This window comes from Scyliorhinus torazame, chromosome 17 (genome assembly GCF_047496885.1).
Source record: "Scyliorhinus torazame isolate Kashiwa2021f chromosome 17, sScyTor2.1, whole genome shotgun sequence".
In the NCBI taxonomy this organism is placed as follows: domain Eukaryota; kingdom Metazoa; phylum Chordata; class Chondrichthyes; order Carcharhiniformes; family Scyliorhinidae; genus Scyliorhinus; species Scyliorhinus torazame.
In genome coordinates this window covers 152,844,242-152,856,662 of record NC_092723.1, presented here as the reverse complement: position 1 = coordinate 152,856,662, position 12,421 = coordinate 152,844,242, and the positions used below count along the sequence as shown (strand labels likewise).

The following is a 12,421-nucleotide window of genomic DNA, read 5'->3' as shown; positions in this document are numbered from 1 at the left end:
CTTACCCGTTCCCCCGGGGGTTGTAGCTGGTCGTCCTGCTCGAGGCTATACCCTTGCTGAGCAGGAACTGGCGCAGTTCGTCACTCATGAAGGAGGACCCCCTGTCGCTATGGACGTATGCGGGGCAACCGAACAGTGTGAATATGGTGTTAAGGGCTTTAATGACTGTGGCCGCTGTCATGTCAGAGCAGGGGATGGCGAAGGAGAAACGGGAGTACTCGTCCACCATGTTCAGGAAGTATGCGTTGCGGTCGGTGGAGGGGAGGGGCCCTTTGAAATCAAGACTGAGACGTTCAAAGGGACGGGAAGCCTTGATCAGGTGCGCTCTATCTGGCCTGAAAAAGTGCGGTTTGCACTCTGCGCAGATGTGGCAGTTCCTGGTGACTGTACGGACCTCCTCCACAGAGTAGGGGAGGTTGCGGGACTTTATAAAATGGTAGAACCGAGTGACCCCCGGGTGGCAGAGGTCCTCGTGGAGGGCTTGGAGACGGTCTATTTGTGTGTTGGCACATGTGCCGCGGGATAGGGCATCGGACGGCTCGTTCAGCTTTCCGGGACGGTACAAGATCTCGTAGTTGAAGGTGGAGAGCTCGATCCTCCACCTTAAGATCTTGTCATTTTTAATTTTGCCCCGCTGTGCATTATCGAACATGAAGGCTACCGACCGTTGGTCAGTGAGGAGAGTGAATCTCCTGCCGGCCAGGTAATGCCTCCAATGTCGCACAGCTTCCACTATGGCTTGGGCTTCCTTTTCCACTGATGAGTGGCGGATTTCTGAGGCGTGGAGGGTTCGGGAGAAGAAGGCCACGGGTCTGCCCGCTTGGTTAAGGGTGGCCGCTAGAGCTACATCGGAGGCGTCGCTCTCGACCTGGAAGGGGAGGGACTCGTCGATGGCGCGCATCGAGGCCTTTGCGATATCCGCTTTGATGCGGCTGAAGGCCTGGCAAGCCTCTGTCGACAGAGGGAAGGTCGTGGTCTGTATTAGGGGGCGGGCCTTGTCTGCGTACTGGGGGACCCACTGGGTGGAATATGAAAAGAACCCCAGGCAGCGTTTTAGGGCTTTTGAGCAGTGAGGGAGGGGAAATTCCATGAGGGGGCGCATACGTTCGGGGTCGGGGCCTATTATCCCATTGCGCACTACATATCCCAAAATGGCTAGCCGGTTTGTGCTAAAAACGCACTTGTCCTCGTTGTATGTGAGGTTCAAGGCTTTAGCGGTCTGGAGGAATTTTTGGAGGTTGGCGTCGTGGTCCTGCTTTTCGTGGCCGCAGATGGTTACATTGTTGAGATACGGGTATCGTGGCCTGCAACCCGTGTTGATCAACCATTCGGTCCATCTCTCGTTGGAAGACCGAGACCCCGTTTGTGACGCCAAATGGGACCCTTAGGAAGTGGTATAATCGCCCGTCTGCCTCGAAGGCTGTGTACTTGCGGTCACTTGGGCGGATGGGGAGCTGATGGTAGGCGGACTTGAGGTCCACGGTGGAGAAGACCTTCTCTTGGGCAATCCGATTGACCATGTCGGATATGCAGGGGAGAGGGTACGCATCTAGCTGTGTGTACCTGTTGATGGTCTGGCTATAGTCTATGACCATCCTTTGCTTCTCCCCTGTCTTTACTACTACCACCTGTGCTCTCCAGGTACTATTGCTGGCCTGGATTATGCCTTCCTTCAGTAGCCGCTGGACTTCGGACCGAATGAATGTCCGGTCCTGGGCGCTGTACTGTCTGCTCCTAGTGGCGACGGGTTTGCAATCCGGGGTGAGGTTTGCAAACAAGGATAGGGGCTCAACCTTGAGGGTTGCGAGGCCGCAGATAGTGAGTGGGGGTATTGGGCCGCCGAATTTGAAAGTTAGGCTCTGCAGGTTGCACTGGAAGTCTAATCCCAGTAATGTGGGCGCGCAGAGTTGGGGAAGGACGTAGAGCCTGTAGTTTTTAAACTCCCTCCCTTGCACCGTTAGGGTCACTATGCAGTAGCCTTTGATCTGTACAGAGTGGGATCCTGCAGCTAGGGAAATCTTTTGCGCACTGGGACGGATGGTAAAAAAACAGCGTCTTACCGTGTCGGGGTGGATGAAGCTTTCTGTGCTCCCGGAGTCGACCAGGCATGGTGTCTCGTGCCCGTTGATCAGCACCGTTGTTGTCGTCGTCTGGAGCGTCCGGGGCCGTGCTTGGTCCAGCGTCATTGAGGCCAGACGTGTTCGTAGTGCTTCAGCGTCTTCCTCGAACCCCGTTGAAGCGTCGATGCTGGGGCCCATTGTTGCCGTCCAAGATAGCGGCGGGGGTGAACAAAATGGCCGCCCCCATGCATCGCACATGGCTGGGGGTCACAAGATGGCGGCGGGGGTGGACAAAATGGCCGCCCCCCATGCGTCGCACAGGGCTGGGGGGTCCCAAGATGGCGGCGCCCCTCCTCCCCTCGTGGTGTCCGGGACCCAAAATGGCGGCACCTGCGGGTCGCACATGGGGCGCTGGGGGGGTTGGGGAGCGTTTGAAATGCGCAGGACTCCTTGTTCTCCGGGGACAGCAGTGGCCGGGACCCAAAATTGCTGCTCCTGTGGGTCGTACATAGGGCGCTGGGGGGGTTGGGGAGCGTTAGAAGCGCGCAGGACTGCTTCTTCTCCTGGGACAGCGGCGACCTCCCGGGACCGGCACACAGCCGCGAAATGGCCCTTTTTCCCGCAGCTCTTGCAAATCGCTGTGCGGGCCGGGCAGCGCTGCCGGGGGTGTTTCGCCTGGCCGCAGAAATAGCAGCGGGCCCCTTCGGGACGACTTGGAGTCTGAACCGCGCAAGCCTGTGGGGTGGGGGGGGGGGTTTGTCGCGACGGGGGTCCACGGAGCCCAAGGGGCTGCCGCGCGGTCGGGGCCATACGCGCGAGCGTTTTGCGCGGCTACATCCAGGGAGGCTGCAAGGGCCCGTGCCTCTGAGAGTCCCAGCGACTCTTTTTCCAAAAGTCTTTGGCGGATTTGGGGAGAGTTCATACCTGCCACAAAAGCATCGCGCATCAACATGTCCGTGTGTTCAATCGCGTTTACCGGCGGGCAGCTGCAGGCCCGTCCCAAAATTAGCAGCGCGGCGTAGAATTCGTCCAGCGATTCTCCGGGACTTTGCCGTCTCATTGCGAGTTGGTAGCGTGCGTAGATCTGGTTCACTGGGTGAACATAGATGCTCCTTAGTGCTGCGAACGGCGTCTGGAAATCCTCTGCGTCTTTGATGAGAGAGAAAATTTCCGGGCTTACCCTCGAGTGCAGGACCTGTAGTTTCTGGTCTTCTGTGACCCGGCCGGGAGCCGTTCGGAGGTATGCTTCGAAACAAGTCTGCCAGTGTTTAAAAACTGCTGCTGAGTTCACTGCGTGGGGGCTGATCCTCAGGCATTCCGGGATGATCCTGAGCTCCATAGTCCTTTCAGCACGCTTAATAAATTGTAGCGCACAAAGACTCCCGAGAGACGAATAGAGGTGAAGTCGATGAGGCTTTATTAAGTGTGACTTGTTCCCCGCAGTTCAGTAACAGACTGGCCTGCGGGGGAGAACTCCTGGTTCTTATACTCCGCCTTCAGGGCGGAGCTAGAGGTCAACAGCCAACCAGGACCCGGGATCTGTCAGCCAATGACATCACGGCTTTACAGTCCCACATGACCCCTAATGCATACTACCACAGTTGGTCAGCCATTTCTTTGTTCACCATTATAAACTATACTGTTTCTGACTGTAAAGGACCTACATTTGTCTTCTGTGATGAATGTAGAAATTGTTGTATATAATATTTCATATTTGTGACAGTATTGTTATTAAAAATCTCTGGTTTCAAATATACACAGAGAGTGTGGCTAATAAAGCTGTAATTAATATGTTGTAAAAGTGAGGTCACCATGGCTTCTAACCATTTACTTGTTTACATAAGGATGGCTGATTGAACAGTGTTTATATTTTAGATGGTTCCTTGGGATATAGATAGTTTGAGGGATTGTATTTAGTCCTAGCTGGGAGGTCTTAGCGGGATACAGATGACAGAATTAATGGGAGGAGCCAGGTCTGGGTAGTTTGCAAATGCTATTAGGTTGCGCAGAAGGGTTTGTATTGGATCGGTCCTTGAAAGGGTCTCTCTTCAAAAGTCTCTGCACGGAAGACCAGAAGTAAACCTGTTGTGCTGCTTTTATTTATAAGTTGCATTTGAACTGTATTGAGGTTGCTTGGCTAGAATATTCATGGTGAAGTTAAAGTGTTTTTTCTTTTTATTTCAGAACTGTTTAACTGTTCATTGTAAAGCTATTTCTTTGATATTAATGCGGTTAATTTTGTGTTTAAATTAAAGTCTGTTTTAACATAAAAGATACCTATTGGTCAGAGTCATCACACCTGGGGTGAAGTATCCTTTCCTCAGTTTTACAAATTGAAAAATTGTTTGGGGTGCTCGTCCAGTAACCTAACAAAGGTTGGGGCCTGGTCCGGTATCCTAACAAAGGTTGGGGCCTGGTCCGGTATCCTAACAAAGGTTGGGGCCTGGTCCGGTATCCTAACAAAGGTTGGTGCCTGGTCCGGTATCCTAACAAAGGTTGGGGCCTGGTCCGGTATCCTATCACACCATTCTCTGATTGCAGAAATGTTCCTCATCTCAGTCCTAAATAGTCTACCCCTTATCCTCATATTGTGCCCCCTGCCATCAGGAACATCCTCTCTGCATCTACCCTGTCTCGTCCTGTTAGAATTTTATAGGTTTCGAAGAGATGTCCCCTCATCCTTCTAAACTCCAGCGAAAAAAATCCTAACCGACTCAATCTTTCCTCGTACATCTGTCCTGCCATCCCAGGAATCAGTCTGGTAAACCATTGCTGCACTACCTCCATAGCAAGAGCATCCTTCCTCAGATAAGGATCAGTATATTGAGAAGTATATTGATCTGCACATTAAACAATATATTGCTCACAATACTGACAGTATATTGAGCGGTATATTGAACAGTACAGTAAGCACAATATTGAGGAGTCTATTGAATGGAAAATGGTGCAGCATATTGAAGCATATCTTGAGGAGTATATTGAGCTTTATATTGAGCACTTTGTCAAACCACATATTGTGCAGTAAATAGAGAGGCATATCGTGCCATACAATGAGCAATATATTGACAAGTATTTGGAGCAGTATGGAGCATTATACTGAGCAGTATATTGAACAGTATATTAAACACTAGAGAGCAGTATGTTCAGCAGCTTATTGACAATGTATGGAAAAGTATATCAAACAATATATTAAGCTGTATATTGGGCCATGTATTGAGTAGCATATCAAACAGTAGATTTAGCGTTATGTTGAGCAGTATATTAAGCATTATGTCGAGCAGTGAATCGTGACATATATCAACACTATCAGTATATCATGCAATGTTGAACAGCATATTGGACAGTATATTGAACAGTGCATTAAACAGCATATTATTGAACAGTTGATTGAGCTGTATGTTGAACAGTATATCAGGCAGTATATTAGGCAGTATATTTAAACTATACTGTTTAATATATTCAGTAGCTTATTCAGCTGTTTATTGAATTGTATGTTGAGCAATACATTGGGAAATATATAAAGCAGTATATCAAGCAATATAATCAGCTGTCTATTAAGCCACATATGAGCAGCATAATGAACAGTATATTTAGCAATATGTTGAGCAGTGTAATGAGCAGTATATATTTAGCAATATTTTGAATAATATATTGGTCAGTATATTAACAGTATGTTGAGCAGTTCTTTTTATTTAATCATTCATGGGATGTGAGTATCGCTGGCTTAAGTGATTAATATTGATCGGAACAAAGGGAAAAGCAAAATAAAATAAAGGGTACAATTTTAAGTGATGCAAGAGTAGAGGAACCTGGGAGTATATGGGCACAAATCATTGTAGGTGGCAGGGCAGTTTGAGAAAGTTGTTAATAAAACATACTAGATCCTGGGCTTTCTAAGTAAAAGCAAGGAAGTTCTGATCAATCTTTATGAAACACTGGTTCAGCCTCAAATGAATTATTAGGCATGATTCTCCGGAAAGATTTCTAAGTGTTGTCGTGAGCAAGAATTGCCACAAGCTAATCAGCCCAGCGAGGCCAGCAACGCTATTCAACGTTGATTGGGCCATTTAAAGAGGCCTCACGAGCTTCTCACTGCAAACGAAGGCTCGCCAGTTGATTCACCAGGAACGCGCTCGCCAGTTCCCTGCTAAAAAGGCCGAGCAGCACTTAAGCTACACTTGCTCAGCCAACCCCAGCCAGCTGGCAACAATAGCACCAAGGAAACCAGCCTCAAGATTCAGGGACGCTCACCCAGGGAGGCTGCTAGATGCTGTGGAGGCCAGGAGGGATACCCTGTTCCCCCAGCGGATCCAGGAGCGTCAGCCGTAGGGCAGCGAGTGCCGCTTGGGACGAGGTGGAGGCATCAGTGAGCTCAGGGAGTGTGACTAGGAGGACTGGCCTCCAGTGCAGGAAGAAGGTCAGTGACCTTCACCGGGCAGCACGAATGAGTAGACGCCTGTCGTGTTGGGCGTTCTGGTTCACAAACAAGCCTACAATGCTGGAAATGGTGTAACACTATTTTATTAACTGTTCAACTATGCTAACATACTGTAAATGTGGGTATAAGCAATACCAGCTTAACTGTAGACCCTTTCCTATCACTAGCTATGGTGAGGCACTCAGCACATGGTGAATGTCTGTGATGCAGGCTGTGAGCTCTGTGCTCTGAGCTGGCTGCTGCTAGAATGAGTGGGAACTCTCCTGTCCCCTGTCTTTATAGTGCTTGTGCTCTCACTGGTGATTAGCTGCGGTGTTATGTATGCTGGTTGGTCCTACTGCATGTCCATCAGTGTGTGTATGTGATTGCACCATAATGTACTGATGTATATTATGACAACACCCCCCTTCCAATCCTCCCATGCCCCGAGACCCTTCTGCCCCCACGGGAGCATCCAACCCCCCTCCACCTTCAAACCCTCCAATCCTTCCTCCACACACCCCCTTCAGCACCCCCAACCCTTCCTCCACCCCCTCCCCTCTTCAAACCACCCCAACTCTTCCTTCACACCTTCTCCAACCGCTGTGGACCAGGTGTATGGCTGACGATGCCCTCTCTGTGTCTCCTGAGGAAAAGCTCTCCCATAATCGCTGGGAGAGGGCCCAGACTGACGGTGGTGTGCCAGACATCAGGATCCTCACCACCTTCGAGGTGTGTGCCATGGAGGTGACCTGTGTGGCCAAGGACAGGGCGGTCACCAACGTGGAGGCTGGCAGAAGCCACAGAAGTGAGGAATCACCAGACCCCACCCAGAGGACCTGTAAAATGTGACTGACCCATCCCTCCCACTGACCACATGTCCAATCTCCCGCAGATCCTCCAGCCGATGATGCTGGCCCATCCCGGGCGGCACACCCTCCAGTCTCCCATGAGACCACCTCGGAGGAGAATTCCGATGATGCCATCGTACTAGCTGTGTCACAGCTGTCATCCTCACCCTCCACCAGCGCAGATACACACACCTTGGTGGGAAATGTTAGTGGTCAGACATCTGGGGCACAATCTGGTGAGCACCATACTGATGCTGATGTACATCAGGTGGAGGCAGGAACCCCCAGGCGAGACACCAGTCGGAGGTCTATTGGATCCCAGGACACAGCTGGGTCCCAGGCTGATGCTGAGCCTGTGGATTAGGTCATTCCGGAGCTGAAGGAGATGTTAGGGCGCAGCCGGGACATTCAGAGGGAGATGTCAGCGATACTCCAGCAGATCCATAGCCGCGTGGAGGGGTCCCAGAGGCAATGGGCGCAGGAGATGTCACCAGCAATGCGTGGCGCCGAGGGCAAAACTGCTGGGGTGGCGACCGCAGTGGAGAGCCTGGTGCATGATGTTGGCACCATTGGTGAAGGTGTCCAAGGCATCGCGCAGTCTGTGATGGCCATGGCTGAGGGTTTAGGCAGAATGTCCGCCTCGCTGGGGGATGCCACCCAGTACCAGGCTGACCTTGATGAGGTTCTGAGAGACATGTGCCGTTGTCAGATGGGCATGGCCGAGGCTCTGCGGAGCATGGCCAATCATTGAGGAGCATCGCTGAGGGCGTCGACATGTGAACAACCAGAGCTGGCAGAGCCAGATGATACAGGGGCAGTCGGGGCTCAAACTAACTGCCTCTCCATCCAAAGGCAAACCCCAGGATCTTATGGGCACTGAGCGGGAGGAGGGCTCACCGGGTGTCAACCCGGACCCGTCCCATTGAGTGGCGACGGTGGCCACCAGCTCTCCAATATCCACACCTCTGATGAGGTCACGTCTTACGTCCAGCACATGGGGCAGCGGGGCACAGCTGTGCATGTGCTGCCAACAAGTGAGCCAGGGCCCTCCAGCCTCATAGTCCCCAGAGGATGCCCGCCAAGGGCATTGAGGGCAACAGGACACGTAAGCAGCTGCCGGTCTCCACCTCAGATGTACATCCTGGGGACACACCTGGACATAGCGGTAGATCTAGGAGGACAAAGCACATCGGGGATCACAGAGGGCACTGGGGTTGGGGGAAGGGACTGGGGCGGGGGGGTAGGGAGTGGGGGGGGCTGGGTGTGGGGGAGGGGGCAGCACCATCAGGAGGGTGGGGAATTGTCAAGCACAATAAACACCTTTGTGCACAACCAATGCCTCTGTCGCCATTTTCCGCAATGCAGCCCGACCTCCGAACCCTTGACCTAACTCTCCAGGCATCTCCCCCTCCCCGTGGCACTCACCCATCCTCTGGCCGTGGACATGTCCCCGCAGCCGTGTCCCATGCCCTGGATGTTTGTATGTTGGCTGCTGCGCGTGTGGTGTTGCTTCCAGCAGTGTTCAAGCACAGTGTCCATGCATCGAGATGTGATTGGGATTCTAGGCAACGGTTCCCACATGCTACATGGCTTGCCCACCCACGGGGATCCACTTGGGTTGTGTGAAGTGCTCACTTAACTACGATTGTCAATTGCCTATTAGCGATAGCCTTCAGCTGTATGGCCAGAGGCCTCGACAGTCGATGGGGGTTATGAGTGGTCGGTGGGGCAGACAGGTAGGGACAAGGGTTGCGGGTACACACGATCCAGGGGTTGGCATGGTGGTTTCGTGCGCGGTTGCCCCCAGATTGCCTCCCAGCGCCCACCTCCATCCTCCTCCCATGGTAACCCAGCCCTGCGGTGGGTCCCCCATCCTCAGCCGAGTGTCCCCACCCCCCTCCAAGCACTGGGATGACACATTCAGCACTCCCAGGCTCTTTGCCTGTGAGCAAAGATGGCTACTCACCTCCTTGGCTTCCCACAGAAGCCCTTCCTCCAGATTAATATTTTTCAAAAGGAGTACTGCCAGTGTAACCGCTTGCTGGGGAGGCCGATGAATGACAGGAGGCCATTGGATATGGGGTGGTTCTCATTAATTGTATGGAAATAGAGCTTAAGTAGTGATAATCGGTTTCTTGCCACGCTCAGGCAAGATCCAGATTTTGTCTACGAGATCGGGCAGGTTGCATTGCAAACGGTTTGCCGCCTGCGCGGTTCTCATTTTCTGCCTCTGCCCCGCTATTCACCGGCCTCGTTTCGCTTGAGCGAGAGCGTAACGAGGGTGGAGAATCGCGCTCATTATACCCAGTTCTGGGCATCAACTTTAAGAACGATATGAAGGCATTTGAGAGGCTGCAGGAAAGATTCACAAGAATGGTTTCACGGAACTTCAGTTGCATAGATAGATTGGACAAATGTGGGCTCTTCTCCCCGGAGAAGGTTGCGAGGAGTTTAGCTAGAAGTGTTCAAAACCATGAAGAGTGTAGACAGAGCAGATAGAGAACCATACGGCACCACTTTAAGGTGATTGGGAAAAGAAGCAATGGTGACATGAGGAATAAACTTTTGATGCAGCAAAGAGTCAGGATCTGGAATGCACTACCTCAGAGTGTGGCTGAAGTAGATTCAATGGTGGCTTTCAAAGGAGAATCTGAAGAGAAAAGAAATGAGAGATACGAGGAATAGTCAAGGGAGAGGGACAATTGCTCTTTCAGAGAGGTAGCACAGACACAATGGGCTAAATTAACTCCTTCTGTGCCATAACCATTTTGATTCTATGAATTCAAAAGCATCTTTCATTACCTCAGAATATGTCAAAGCCTGTAACAGTCAACAAAGTACTTCTGAAGTGTAGCCACTGTTGTAATGTAAGAAACACAGCTGATAATTTCACAGAAAGACGCCACAAGCTGATATTAACCAAATGATCTTTATTTTTAAGAGATATTGGTTGAGGGACAAATATTGATGAGGACACTAGGGGTAACAACCCCAGCTCTTCTGCAAAATAACAAAAACTGATTTTTGTTGTGCTGATCTGAGAGGACAGAGTTTCTGCTTAACATCTAATTTGAATGACAGCACCTCCAACAGTACGCCAGCCCCTTAGTACTGTTCCTCCTAGAGTGCCTTCTCTGACTGCGGAAGGCTCCCTCACCACAATTCTTCTTATATGTTATGATCCCTGTACAGATGGATAACTTTTTAATATTCAAATTCCAGTGACCGACTGAAAAGATTGCACAATAAGATTTAATGTTTTAAGACTTTTACTGTAATAAACATACGAAAAGCAACATTGTATAAGTACTAAAATAAAAGTACTCCGGATGCTGGAAACTGAAATATAAATAAGAAATGATGGAGAACCTCAGCAGGTCTGGCAGCATCTGTGGAGAGAAAAACTGATTTCAGTCTGTGTTACTCTTTTATTGTCTCATCAGTATTCAGTAGGCAACTTTTGCTCCAAGTTGCAGAAAAAGATCCCCCATTTAACTTTCAAAACAACCAAAGTTGCTCCCCCGTGGTTATACTTTGTTCCTTAAGTTGGCATTTCATTCTCCAGGGACCAGTTCAAAGCTATTGTTCAAGTCATGTTGCAGCTGTATAGAACCTTAGTTAGGCCACACTTGGAGTATAGTGTTCAATTCTGGTCGCCACACTACCAGAATGATGTGGAGGCTTTAGAGAGGGTGCAGAAGAGATTTACCAGAATGTTGCCTGGTATGGAGGGCATAAGCTATGAGGAGCGATTGAATAAACTCGGTTTGTTCTCACTGGAACGAAGGAGGTTGAGGGGCGACCTGATAGAGGTATACAAAATTATGAGGGGCATAGACAGAGTGGATAGTCAGAGGCTTTTCCCCAGGGTAGAGGGTCAATTACTAGGGGGCATAGGTTTAAGGTGAGAGGGGCAAGGTTTAGAGTAGATGTACGAGGCAAGTTTTTTACGCAGAGGGTAGTGGGTACCTGGAACTCCCTACCAAATTTTCCAATTAAGGAGCAATTTAGCCTGGCCAATCCATCTAACCTGCACATCTTTTGGACTGTGGGGGCGAAACCCAAGCAAACACGGGGAGAATGTGCAAACACCACACAGACGGTGACCCAGAGCCAGGATCGAACCTGGGACCTCGGCGCCGTGAGGCAGCAATGCTAACCACTGTGCCACCGTGCTGCCATAGCTGGGTAACTTCTAATCCTTGAGCTGACTTTCATGGTAAAAGTTACCCTGGTGATTCATTCTTCTCACCAAAACTTGGTGAATCATTCAGCCTTGTTTAATTCCTCACAAATTTGGTTTCTTCAATATGAGCATGAGCTCCCACCGCTTTCTATGGCCTGTTCCCCTCTCAAAGCCCATCTCCATGGAATGTGATTCAGATAGGCTTGTATCCAGGTAAAAATGCCAATTAACTATCTTCTAAACCCTCAACCTCATTTCATCTTGGAATTAAATAGACAGTTTAAAGTATAATCATTGAAAAACTGAATATTCCTAACACCTCCCTATGAGCCTTGAAGAGTAACAGTTTACCCACAGTCATCACATATATCCTTGCCTGTATCTACAGGTATGAACATATTGTACCTTCTTCCCAGTAAAACAATCTGGGCCTCACAATTCCCATACCAACCATTCCACCCAGGCTTATTGTCAAGCAGGATTTGAAGAGGGTCGCAGGATTTGAAGAGGGTCACATGATCTCTTCACTCCTCCATTTTATCTTAAATTAACAGAGTCCCAAAATATAACAAACTTGTAAATCACCTAATTTGGCACACTTAGGACAGTGCTCCCTCAGTACTACCCTAGTGACAGTACGGCACTTCCTCAGTACTACCTCCCTGAGAGTGCAGCACTCCCTCAGTATTGACTTCTGAAAGTGCAGTGCTCCTTCAGTACTGCCCATCTGTCAATACAACACACACTTAATACTGCTCATTCACCAATGCACCAATCCTCCAGTATTGACCTGCTGGTATTGCAGTGTTTCCTCAGCTTGGATTATGTGCGTGAGTGTGTCAGCTTGGATTATGTGTTTAGGTCTCTGCAGTGAAACTTGAATTTCTGACTCAAAGGTGAGAATGCT

The 12,421-nt window shown here is 50.0% G+C and overlaps 1 protein-coding gene across 1 annotated transcript in view; it reads left to right on the top strand.

Moving 5' to 3' along the window:
• Positions 1 to 12,421, top strand: part of LOC140394259 (netrin-3-like) — a 381,075-nt gene that overhangs the window by 153,487 nt on the left and 215,167 nt on the right. The window lies entirely within an intron of this gene.